Source organism: Onychomys torridus, chromosome 3, assembly GCF_903995425.1.
Source record: "Onychomys torridus chromosome 3, mOncTor1.1, whole genome shotgun sequence".
Lineage (NCBI taxonomy): Eukaryota > Metazoa > Chordata > Mammalia > Rodentia > Cricetidae > Onychomys > Onychomys torridus.
In genome coordinates, this window is record NC_050445.1 from 14,713,930 (window position 1) to 14,726,838 (window position 12,909).

A 12,909-nucleotide genomic window follows, 5' to 3' on the forward strand; every position below is an offset into this window, starting at 1 on the left:
TCAGTCTCTGAGAGCCCCTGTGAGCCCAGGTGAGTTGTTTCTGTGGGTTTCCTATGGTGTCCTCTCTGGCTCCTACAATCCTTCCTTTTCCTCTTCTGCAGGATTTCCCCAGCTCCACCTAATGTTTGTCTGTGGGTCTCTGCATCTGCTTCCATCAGTTGCTGGTGAAGCCTCAGTAATGACGACTGGGCTAGGCACCAATCTATGAGTGTAGCTGAATATCCTCAGGAATCATTTCATTGATTTTATTTTTTGCCAGTTGTGTTTGGTTCTATCCTAGGTCTCTGCGCTATCAAGCCTCTGGGACCTGGTTCTCTAGGCAGTGCCAGGGGTGGGCTCCCTCTTGTGGCATGGGTCTCAAGCTGGACCAATCATGTTGGTCACTCCCATAAATTTTGAATCACCTATATCCCAGTGCACCTTGTAGGCAGAGCAAATGGTAGGTTGGAGATCATGTAGCTGGGTTGGTTTCCCAATCCCTCCACTGGAAGTGTTGCCTGGTTACTGGAAAGGACTAGTTCAGGCTCCATATCCCCCATTTCTAGGAGTCTTATCTAGGATCACCTCGGTAGATTTCCAGGGAATTTCCATTGCACTAGGTTTCTAGCTCATCCCCAAGATGCCCCCCTCCCCCCACCCCGTTCTAGTTGTTTCTTCTACTACTTACTCTCTTCCTTTGTCTTCCTCCCACCCTATCCCTCCTATTCCCATCCCCCACCTCTACCCATGATATCTATTCTATTTCCCCTTCCCAGGGAGATTCATACATGCCCCTTGAGCTCCTTGTTACTTAGCTTCTCTGGTCTGTGAATTGTAGAGTGGTTATCCTTTATTTTATAGCTAATATTCACTTACAAGTGAGTGCATACCATGTTTGTCTTTCTGGGTCTGGGTTACCTCACTCAGGATGATTTTTTTTCTAGTTCTATCCATTCAGCTGCAAATTTCATGATGTCATTGTTTTTAATAGCTGAGTAATACTCCATTGTGTAAACATACCACATTTTCTTTATCCATTCTTTGGTTAGGAACATCTAGGTTGTTTCCAGGTTCTGTCTACTATGAATAAAGCTGCTATGAACATAGTTGAGCAAGTGTCCTTGTGGTATGATGGAGCATCCCTTGAGTATACACCCTAGGGTGGTATAGCTGAGTTTTAAGGTAAATCAATTCCCAATTTTCTGAGAAACCACCATGTAGTTGGAGAGCTTCTCTCCAGGTTCCACCAAGCCCCCACGGTCCCACAACCCACGTATAAAATAATCATACACTTATATTATTTAAACTGCTTGGCCATTAGCTCAGGCCTACCATTGTCCAGCTCTTACACTTTTTTTTCAATCTTTTTTTAAAATATTTTTTTCTTTATTATTATGTGTTTTAAATTTTATACATCAGCCATGGGTTCCCCTGTCCTCCCCCCTCCTCCCCCCACCCCTGCCTTCCGCCCAGACCCTCCCCTCCATTCCCATGTCCTCCAGGATCAAGGCACGCCTGGGGATTCATTTAAACCTGGTGGATTCAGTACAGGCAGGTACTGTCACCTCCTTCCAGACTGAGCAAAGTGTCTCTGTGTAAGCCCAAGGTTCCAAACAGCCAGCTCATGCACTAAGGACAGATCCTGGTCCCACAGACTGGGTGCCTCCCAAACAGATCAAGCTATTCAATGGTTTCACTTATCCAGAGGGCCTGATCCAGCTGGGGGCACCACAACCTTTGGTTCATAATTCATGTGCTTCCATTCATTTGGCTATTTGTCCCTGTGCTTTTTGCAATCTTGGATTCAACAATTCACGCTCTTGCAGACCCTCCTCTTTCTCGACAGTTGGACACCTGGAGCTCCACCTGGGGCCTGGCTGAGGTTCTCTGCATCCACTTCCATCAGTTATTAGATGAGAGTTCCAAGATGACTGTTAGGGTGTTTGGCCATCTGATCACCAGACTAGGTCAGATCAGGCTTTCTCTCGACCATTGCCAGCAGACTACAGAGGATATATCATTGTGGATTTCTGGGGACCTCTTGAGCACTCTGCCTATTTCTGTTCTCATGTGGTCTTCATTTATCATGGTCTGTTATTCCTCATTCTCCCTTTCTGTTCTTGATCCAGCTGGGATGTGCTGCTCCCCTAAGCTTTCTTTCCCTCAAATCTTGCCCTTCATTACTCCCACTGTCATTCAGGTTGTTCATGTAGATCTCATCCATTTCTCTGTCATTGGGTGATCCCTGTGTCTTTCCTAGGGTCCCGTTTTCTAGTAGCCTCCCTGGAGTTGTGTAGCAGTCTAGTCATCTTTGTTTTATATCTAGCATCCTCCTCTGAGTGAGTACATACCGTGTTTGTCCTTCTGAGTCTGGGTTACCTCACTCAGGATGATTTGTTCTAGATCCATCCATTTGCCTGCAAACCTCAGGATGTCATTGTTTTTCTCTGATGAGTAGTACTCCATTGTGTATAGTACCATATTTTCTTTGTCCATTCTTCAGTTGAAGGGCATCTAGGTTGTTTCCAGGTTCTGACTATTACATACAAAGCTGATATGAACATAGCTGAGCAAATGCCCTTGTGGTATGATTGAGCATTCCTTGGGTATATGCCCAAGAGTGCTATAGCTGGGTCTTGGGGGAGATGGATTCCCAATTTTCTAAGGAAACACCATATTGATTTCCAAAGTGGCTGTACAAGCTTGCATTCCCACCAGCCGTGGAGGAGAGTTCCCCTTGCTCCACATCCTCTCCAGCATAAGCTGGCTTCTGATCTTAGCCATTCTGACAGGTGTAAGGTGGTATCTCAGAGTCGTTTTGATTTGCATTTCCCGGATAATTAGGGATGTTGAGCAATTCCTTAAATGTCTTTCAGCCATTTGAACTTCCTCTGTGGAGAATTCTCTGTTTAGTTCTATAGTCCATTTCTTAATTGGACTGTTGGGCATTTTGATGTCTAATTTCTTGAGTTCTTTATATATTCTGGATATCAGCCCTCTGTAAGATGTGGGGTTGGTGACGACCTTTTCCCATTCTGTAGGCTGTCGCTTTGTCTTGTTGACTGTGTCCTTTGCTGTACAAAAGCTTCTCAGTTTCAGCAGGTCCCATTGATTGATTGTTTCTCTCAGTGTCTGTGCTACTGGTGTTATATTTAGAAAGTGATCTCTGGTGCCAATGCATTCAAGAGTACTTCCTATTTTCTCTACTATTAGGTTCAGAGTAGCTGGATTTATGTTGAGGTCTTTGATCCACTTGGATTTAAGTTTTGTGCCTGGTGACAGATATGGATCTATTTGCAGCCTTCTACACCTTGACATCCAGTTAGGCCAGCACCATTTATTGAAGATGCTTTCTTTTTTCCATTTCACATTTTTGGCTTCTTTGTCAAAAATTATATGTTCATAGGTGTGTGGGTTAATGTCAGGGTCTTCAATTTGATTCCATTGGTCCACATGTCAGTTTTTATGCCAATACCAAGAAAAGGCTGTCCCCTCTCCCCCTACTTATCCAATATAGTACTTGAAGTTCTAGCCAGAGCTATAAGACAACATAAAGAGATTAAGGGGATACAAATTGGAAAGGAAGAAGTCAAGCTTTCCCTATTTGCAGATGACATGATTGTATACATGAGTGACCCCCAAAATTCAACCAAGGAACTGATATAGCTAATAAAAGCCTTCAGCAACATTGCAGGATACAAGATCAACTCAAAAAAATCAGTAGCCTTTCTATATACAGTAGACAAACAGGCTGAGAAGGAAATCAGAGATACATCATCCTTTACAATAGTCACAAATGATATAAAATACCTTGGGGTTACTCTAACTAAGCATGTGAAGGACCTAGAAGATGTCAGAAAATGGAAAGATCTCCCATGCTCATGGATAGGCAGGATTAACATAGTAAAAATGGTGATCTTACCAAAAGCAATCTACAGATTCAATGCAATTCCCGTCAAATTACCAACACAATTCTTCACAGACCTGGAAAGAATAATACTCAACTTTATATGGAAAAACAAAAAACCCAGGATAGCCAAAAGAATCCTGTACAATAAAACAACCTTTGGAGGCATCACAATCCCCGACCTCAAGCTCTAATATAGAGCTACTGTAATAGCTCTTACTCTTATATTTAGCCCATTTCTGTTAGTCTATACTTTGCCACATGGCTTGTGGCTTAGTGGTGGTGTCTTTACATGTTGCTTCTCATGGCAGCGGCTGGCAGTGTCTCCTCCCAGCCTTCCTGTTCCCAGCCTTCTCCTCTTCCTTGTCCCACCTACCCTATCCTTCCTGCCTGGCTACTGGCCAATCAGCACTTTATTTATACAGAGTGATATCCACAGCACTTCCCCCCCTTTTTTTTTTGTTAAAAAAGGAGGGTTAACTTTTACATAGTAAAATTACAGATAACAAAACAATTATCAAGCAAGAATTATAGTCACAATATTAAAGAAGATATCCCATCTATCTTATATTTGTGAGTCTAAAGTTTTATATCTAACTTATCTTTATCATAACTGAGGAAATTATAACTATTTAGTCTTCAACCACATCAAAGACCTCAGAAAGATATAATATTATCTGAGAACCAGGAGAAGGATGCAAGCAACTTTCGGGAGTCTTGCAGGGTAGACAGAGACAGCTGGCAGCCTGGACAGTCACCTAATGTTCCTTTGTAAAGTTGGGGCATTTGTCTTCAGCCCACAGGGCTAGAGTCTCTCGGTCACTTCTCTCAGTGTCCTGTAGAATGTTTGGCAGTTTCCTCTGCAAAGCAGGAACCTGAAGGACCATTTTGTCAAGCAAAGTTTAGTGGTCACCTTTCTATGGGTCTTGCACGTCCAGTCGATCAAGCAGTCCAGGCAAGAACAGTTTCTTGCCCAAATGGCTATTTTTGCCAAGGTGAAGATAAACTCCATATGAAGTGTCTTTAATGCCCATCCTCCTCTCTGAAATAAATTGGTGCTGCCAGGAGCAGACATGTCTCACTGTCCAGAAAGTCTAAATTTTAAAAATATTTTAAATGCCATATTCTGTAGACCTTTGAAGTGTTTGAAGATTACCTGTCTATCTGAAATATCTCTGTGTATACCTAGAAGACTTAACTAACATGGCTATGAGTATGATTATCATAGATGACCAGTTATTAATCTATTTTAATTATCCATTACAATTTTAAATGAGCTGTACAAACATAATACCTTAAACAAGAGTAGAAATATACACATAGTATAACAAAATTAACTTTAAGTTTGTATCAATAGACTAAAATCTATACCAATGTAAAACATTTTAAATGAGTTGTTGCTCTTTAGAAGTAAGTTCATTAATCTACCCTTTCATCCTATCATATCTATATCATATCCCCTTTTTATCTTTAGAAAGAGATTTCATTTATAATCAACCTGTTTAAAATAAAATATTGGTTTTTCTCTGTCCCACACCAGAGGGTTCTTCTGATTTGGGACACAAGAATCTCTTAACCTTTTCTTTTAACAATGTGCTTAGGTTTAGAGAAGGAGTGAGCCAATTCCATCTCCAAAGCCAGCTGGGAATTTGAGTGTAGTTTTTCTTACTACTTCCTGCTGAAGGGGGTGGTGGTGCTGTATTTTATGGAGACATAAAGAAAAATTTAGGATTATGGAGTAGTCCATGAGTGTAAACCTCTGAGCCAGTTGCCTTGAAACCATTCTGGATGTTGGATCATCTTGGCCATTGTGTCATCTGAGACCTTTCAGGTGGTTTTGGCTGATCAAACCTGATGTATCTTAATCTGGAACAAATCCATAGCCTCTGGCTTTCTGTGGAAACAAAAGCAGAGACTTATATCCAAATTTGAAGTCAAGGTACTTTAAAATTTATGTATTTGTTTAACTCAACAGCTTTTACAATCAAATCTTTTTCTGTAGTTAAAAATCCCAAAGACAAGACAAACCAGATTCTCTGTGTAATATCCATCTTTGTAAGACTGAAACACCACTGTGGCTGCTGGCTCCGCCCACCTCAGCTTCCCAACATGGAGGTGGTACAGTTTACCGCCTGCTCTGGGTCTGGAGCCATGTGTATCAGAAGCAATTATATCAAAGCAGTGCATAGCCCAGAAACCTTTTTTTTTTTTTTTTTTTTTTTTTTTTAAAACTAGCAAAGGCTAAATCCACCATGCAGCAGAGTAAAGAGCTGCTTGTAGATTCCTCATTCCCACCACTCTGCAGGTCAGATGCACACACCGGGAACCTGCCATAGTAGCTCAAACTGGCAGGCTGCTGCTAACTTGAGAGAGACAACTAGGAAGCTGTTTTTAGCTCCGTTTTAGAATCTTTTTTCTCAGGTTTTAGGTGGAAACTCTTGCCAACACGTTGGGCGCCATTTGTAGTTGGAGAGCTTCTCTCCAGGTTCCACCAAGCCCCCGTGGTCCCACAACCCACGTATAAAATAATCATACAGACACTTGTATTATTTAAACTGCTTGGCCATTAGCTCAGGCCTACCATTGTCTAGCTCTCACTCTTATATTTAGCCCATTTCTCTTAGTCTACACTTTGCCACATGGCTTGTGACTTACTGGTGTCTTTACATGTTGCTTCTCATGGCAGCGGCTGGCAGTGTCTCCTCCCAGCCTTCCTGTTCCCAGCCTTCTCCTCTTCCTTGTCCCACCTACCTTATCCTTCCTGCCTGGCTACTGGCCAATCAGCACTTTATTTATACAGAGTGATATCCACAGCACCACCATGTTGTTTTCCCAAATGGCTGTACAAGTTTGCACTCCCACCAGCAACAGAAGAGTGTTCTCCTTGCTCCACATCCTTGGCAGCATGAACTGTTGCTTGTGTTTTTAATCTTAGCTATTCTGACAGGTAAGATGGAATCTCACGGTTGTTTGATTTGCATTTCCCCGATGTCTAAGAATGTTGAACATTCCTTCAAATGATTCTCAGAAATTTGAGATTACTTTTGAGAATTCTCTGTTTAGATCTGTACCCCATTTTTTAAATTGGATTATATAGTTTGTTGATCTCTAATTTCTTGAGTTCTTTATATATTTTGGAAATTATCCCTCTGTCTGATGTAGGATTGGTGAAGATCTTTTCCCATCATGTAGACTTGACAGTGTTCTTTGGCTTACAGAAGCTTTTTCAGTTGCATGAGTTCCCATTTGTTAATTATTGATCTTAGTGCCTGTGCTGTCAATGTTTTGCTCAGGTAGTTGTCTCCTTGTGCCAATGAATTCAAGGCTATTATCCACATTCTTTTCTATTGGGTTCAGTGTATCTGGTTTTATGTTGAGGTCTTTGATCCACTTGGACTAGAGTTTTGTGCAGGATGATAGCTACGGATCTATTTGCATTCTTTTACATGCAGATATCCTGTTAGACCAGAACCATTTGTTGAAGATGCTTTCTTTTTTCCATTGTATAATTGTGTCTCTTTGTCAAAAATCAAGTGTTCATAGGTGTGTGGGTTTTTGTCTGTGTCTTTGATTCTATTTCATTGATCCACCTATCTGTTTTTATGCTAATACCATGCAGTTTTTATTACTATAGGTCTGAAATACAGCTTAAAAATCAGGGATGGTGATAAGTCTAGAAGTTCTTCTATTGTATAGTATTATTTTAGCTATCTTGGGTTTTTGTTTCCAAATAATTGAGTATTGTTCTTTCAAGGTCTGTAAAGAATTGTGTTGGACGTCTGATGGGGATTGCATTGAATCTGTAGATTGTGTTTGGTAAAACAGCCATTTTTACTATGTTAATGCTATTGATCCATGAGCATGGGAAATCTTTCCATCTTCTGATATCTTCTTCAATTTCTCTTTTCAAAGATTTGAAGTTCTTGTCATGCAGGTATTTCACTTGCTTAGTTATAGTTACACGAAGTTATTTTATATGAATTGTGGCTATTGTGAAGAGTGTTGATTCTCTGATATCTTTCTCAGCCCATTTATCATTTGTATATAGGAGGGCTACTGATTTTTTTTGAGTTAATATTATATCCAACCACTTCACTGAATGTGTTAATCAGTTGTAGGAGTTCCCTGGTAGAATATTTGGGGTCACTTATGCATTCTATCATATCATCTGCAAATAATTATACTTTGACTTCTTTCTTTCTAATTTGTACCCATTGAATAGATTGGAGAGAGTGGACAGCCTTGTCTTGTTCCTGATTTTAGTTGAATTGCTTTAAGTTTCTTTCTATTTAATTTGATACTGGCTATGGGCTTGCTATAGTTTGCCTTTATTATGTTTAGATATGTCACTTGTATCCTCATCTCTTCAAGACTTTTATTATGAACAGGTGTTGGATTGTTTCAAAGGCTTTTTTAGCATCTAATGAGATGATCATGTGTTTTTTTCTGGTTTGTTTATATGGTATTAGTTCTTTTTTGAAAGTCTGGTGAAATTTAAAAATTGGATAGAATTCAGTAGTGAATCCATCTGGGCCAGGGCTTAATATAGTTAGGAGATTTTTAAAATTACTACTTCCATCTGGTTGCTTGTTACAGATCTGCTTAAACTGTTTATCTTAGTTGAGTTTAATTTTGTCTAGGAATTCATCCAGTTGTAAATAATTTTTCATTTTTCTTTTTTTTTTGAGATTTTAATTTAATTACATTTTCCCTTCCTTTTCCTCCCTCCAAACCTTTTCATATAGCCCTTCCTGTTCTCATTCAAATTCATGGTCTCTTTTTCATTGTTATTGCATAATATGTGCATTTGTTTATACATATATATTCCTAAATATAACTTGTAGAGTCCATATAGTGTTACTTGTACATATGTTTTCAAGGTTGACTATTTGGTACTAGACAACCAATTGGTGTGCTCTTCTCTGGGGAGGACTAACTTTCCTACTCCCAAATTTCTTCAATTGTTGTATAGGGTTTACTCAGTAAAGTTGTGTTGAGTTGAGGCCTCATTGGCTTTTCCCCCTCTCATTTGGCATGTTCATCAATGTCATCCTTTTCAAGTCACATTTGGGCAGCAATGTTGGTGAGAGTTTATAGGTATAGCTTCTGATGTTAGTAGGCTACACAATTTCACAACAAGCTTCTGTGTCCTCTGGTTTTTACTGTATTTCCACCCCCTCTTCTGCAATGTTCCCCGAGCCTTAGGTATAGGAATGTTTTGCATGTGTATCCACTGGGACTGGTCTTCACAACACTCCATTTTGATTAGTTGTGGTTTTCTGTAGAGACTGGTTGCAAAGAGAAGTTTCCTTTATGGGGGTTAAAGACTATACATGTCTCTGGGTATAAGGACAAATGATTATAGATTATTGTTAGGGATTATGTTGTTTTTTAGCAAATTAGTGATTGTAGATTCTCTTCTAATAACTATAATTTCCCTAGCACTGAGTAGTTAGCTAGGTTTCCAGTACCAGGCATGTTATGCCTCTTGTCAAACAGATCTTAAATCCAATTTGAGAGCCATTGTTTATCTCCAAGGTATGTGCACCATTACTTCTGAACCTGTAAGGTATAGTTCCATGCTGGCCATTGATTTGGTTCATAGGTGTCATTTCTGGGTGGGACTGTTGCTTACTTCTTGGAATTTTGCATGCACCTTCTGATACCATGAAAACTAATCTTCAGAGAGGGAGTGTTGAGGTCAGTTCTAGCTCAGGTCCCTCTGGGCCCTCTGTAGAAAGTGAATAGTGTCTTCAGCAATAGAGACTTACCCCACTTCTGGGAGCTAACAAAGAGTAACAGCAGTAGGCTGTGTACTTTGAGTGTCTCTTAGGCATCCCTAGTCAACAACTAAAATGAGGACTTCTCATGTTTGGTTTTGAGATTTTTGTTAGGTGGTCCTTGACTCATGGAGGGAGCACTGTCAGCATCAGATAAGAAAATATACACCGGCTGGCATGCATTTATAGGGCTTTGGTTTGTTTGTTTGTTTGGTAAATCATTGATTCCTTGTGGCTTTGTAATACATCCATATAGTTATTTTACCCACTTCCCTCCTTCTCCTGTACTTAGCCCCATTTTCCTAAGGACCCCCTCCCCTTTCCAAATTTCCCTAGCAGATCACTTGTATCTTGGTAGTCCCCTTTATCCTTCCACATTCTTTTGTTATGAGTCTGTTTAGTTTGTTGACTTCTTGGTTTAATTTTGTGATTCAGCAAAATCTAGAAAATCAAATATTTCTTTTACATCTTCCTCCTTATAGAGTACAGGTTTTAAAAATATCTTCTTATAATATTGAATTCCCTTGGTGTCTCTTGGGATGTTCCCCCCTGTTCATTTCTAATTCTGTTAATTTGGGTCTCCTCTTTTTTCTTTTGGTTAGTTTGACCAAGGGTCTGTCAATTTAATTGGTTGATTCTTTATATTTTTACTTTGTTCCTGTTTATTTATCTATGCTTTTATGTTGATTATTTCTTGCTTTCTGCTGGGTTGTATTTCTTTTGCTCCAACTTTTTCAGTTGTGTTATCAAGTAATTGATTTGTGAGGCTTATTTCTCTTTTCTTTTTCTTTTCTTTTCTTTTCTTTTCTTTTCTTTTCTCTTTTTCTTGTTTGTGGTTTTTCAAGATAGGGTTTCTCTGTGAAGCCCTACCTGTCCTGGAACCCAAAAAAGTCTACTAGGGAACTTGATCTGTAGACAAAGGTGGCCTCAAACTCACAGATATTCACCTGCCTCTGCCTGCCAAGTGCTGGGATTAAAAGTATGCCCACCACTGCCTGGCTTTTTTTTTTTCTGATTTTTTAAAAATGTAAACACTTAGAGTTATAAATTTTCTTCATAGTATTGGTTTCAGTGTATCCAGAGGTTTTGTTTTCTTGTTATTTAGTTCCAGGAAGATTTTATTTCTCGATTGATTTCTTCTTTGACCCAGTCATCATGTTATAATGCATTGTTTGATCTCCATTAGGTTGTGTATCCACTAGAGATTTGTTATCAATTTTATATTTTATTGCATTGTGATTAAATAGGACCCAAAGAGTGATTTCAATCTTTTTTATTTGTGATGATTTGTTTTTCATTTTAGTATATAATTTATTTTTAGAAAAGCTTCTATGTTCTGCAGAGTAAAATATATAATCTTGGTGTTTGGGGAGAATATTCTGTAGGTGTCTGTTATGTCCATTTGACATATGATGTCAATTAATTCTGACCTGTCTATTGGAGAAAGTTGGGTATTGAATTCACCTACTGTTAATAGTTGATGTAAATTTGTGTCTTATAATTCAGTAGTAGATTTTTTAAATGAAATTTTGTGTCCCTGAGTTTGGTACATATATTTTTAGGGCAGTAATGCCTTCTTCATTAACTGTTCCCTTGATTAAAATGAAGTATCCCTCTTTATTTCTTTTGATTGGTTTTAATCCAAAGTCTATTTTGTTAGAAGTTAGGATAGTGACTCCTGCTTGCTTCCTGGTCCCATTTCATTGGAGTTCTTTTTCCATCCCTTACTCCAAGGTGGTGAATGTCTTTAAAACTAGGATGTATTTTTTTTAATATGCAAAGGATAGGTAGATTTTGTTTCTTGATCTGTTTATTCAGTCTGTGACTTTTGAGTGGAAAATTGAGGCCATTCATGTTTACATTATTATTTAAATGTGTGTGTATGTTAGTTCTGGTCATCATGTTGATTTTTGGTGTTGTGTTCTCAGTGGGACTTTATGTCCTAGTAATTATGGCTCCTATTTATTTCCACAGTGTCTCTGTTTTGCTCATTCCTTTCTTTACCCCAAAATAATGTTGCCTGTATTACCTTAGGTTTGGTTTGTTGAATATAAAAATTTTAGGTTGTCTATGATGTGGAAAATTGTTTCTTCTCTTCAACTGTGGCAGTAGTTTACCTGGGTATGGTATTTTAGATTGGCTATCATTTAGACTTGTATTGTTCCTGGCTCTTCTTGGTTTGAAAGTTTCCTTTGAGAAATCAGCTGTTCTTTTGATGGGTTTTCTTGAGTCATGACATACAGTTTTTCTCTTGCAGCTTCCAGTCCTCTTTTCTTGTTCTGTATACCTAGTGTTCTAACTATGAGATGCCACTGAAGTGTTCTTTCCTGGTCTTGTCTTTGATGCGTTCTGTGTGCTTCTTGTAATTGTATGGATGACTCTTTCCTTAGTTTGGGACAGTTTTCTCCTGTGATCTTATTGCAGGTCTTGTGTCTGCCATTGACTTAGGATTTCTCTCCTTCACCTGTGCATATAATAGGAAGGTTTGACTTCTTCATGGTGTCCCACATAAACAATACTTTCTAGGCATGCATTCTACCATCTGAGTTATAGCCTCAGCCCCACAGCTCACTATCTGCTGATTATATTGCTTCACATCTGTGCCCTCTGTAAGAAAAATTATGTTTCCCAAGTGTGTTTGGAGGAGGTGGCATTTTCTTAATTTTAACAAAAGTGCTTTTAATTTCCAGGTGAGACCCTGAAGACACTATCAAGTAAGCATGGAGGCTATCAGGTGTGTTTTGGAAGCAGGAAGGATGTCTTGGGGAAGTGAAAATGTTTTTCTACTTCTTTTAAATGGGACATTATTAATTTCCCTTTTGTTTTGTCCACAAGGACTGGGATCAGCTCATTCATACAGACAGATATGGCCTGGGAGAGTAGCTTACACATGGGAAACCCAAGCTCAGCTGTTCCCACTCCACTCTTTTCCTGGAATTAAGAAGTTCACTTTCCCATTTGATGGTACAACTTCCTAACAACCTCAAGGTCAGAAGTGCACTCTACAGATGACATGATAATTATGGGTCTAGAGGGAGATGATCTCATGACATTTCTTCCTTATAATGCTTCATAGGGCTTCATTCTACATGGATGTTCATCAAAGCCCTGGCCAGGTGAGTGTTTGTTTTTCTATTCATTAATAGTGAAATCTGTAAGTAGGCAGTGAAGTGAATCAGGATTTTCTGTAATAAAATGATTAGAGAATTCTCAGCTTAGAAATTTACTTTTGAGTCATATTGT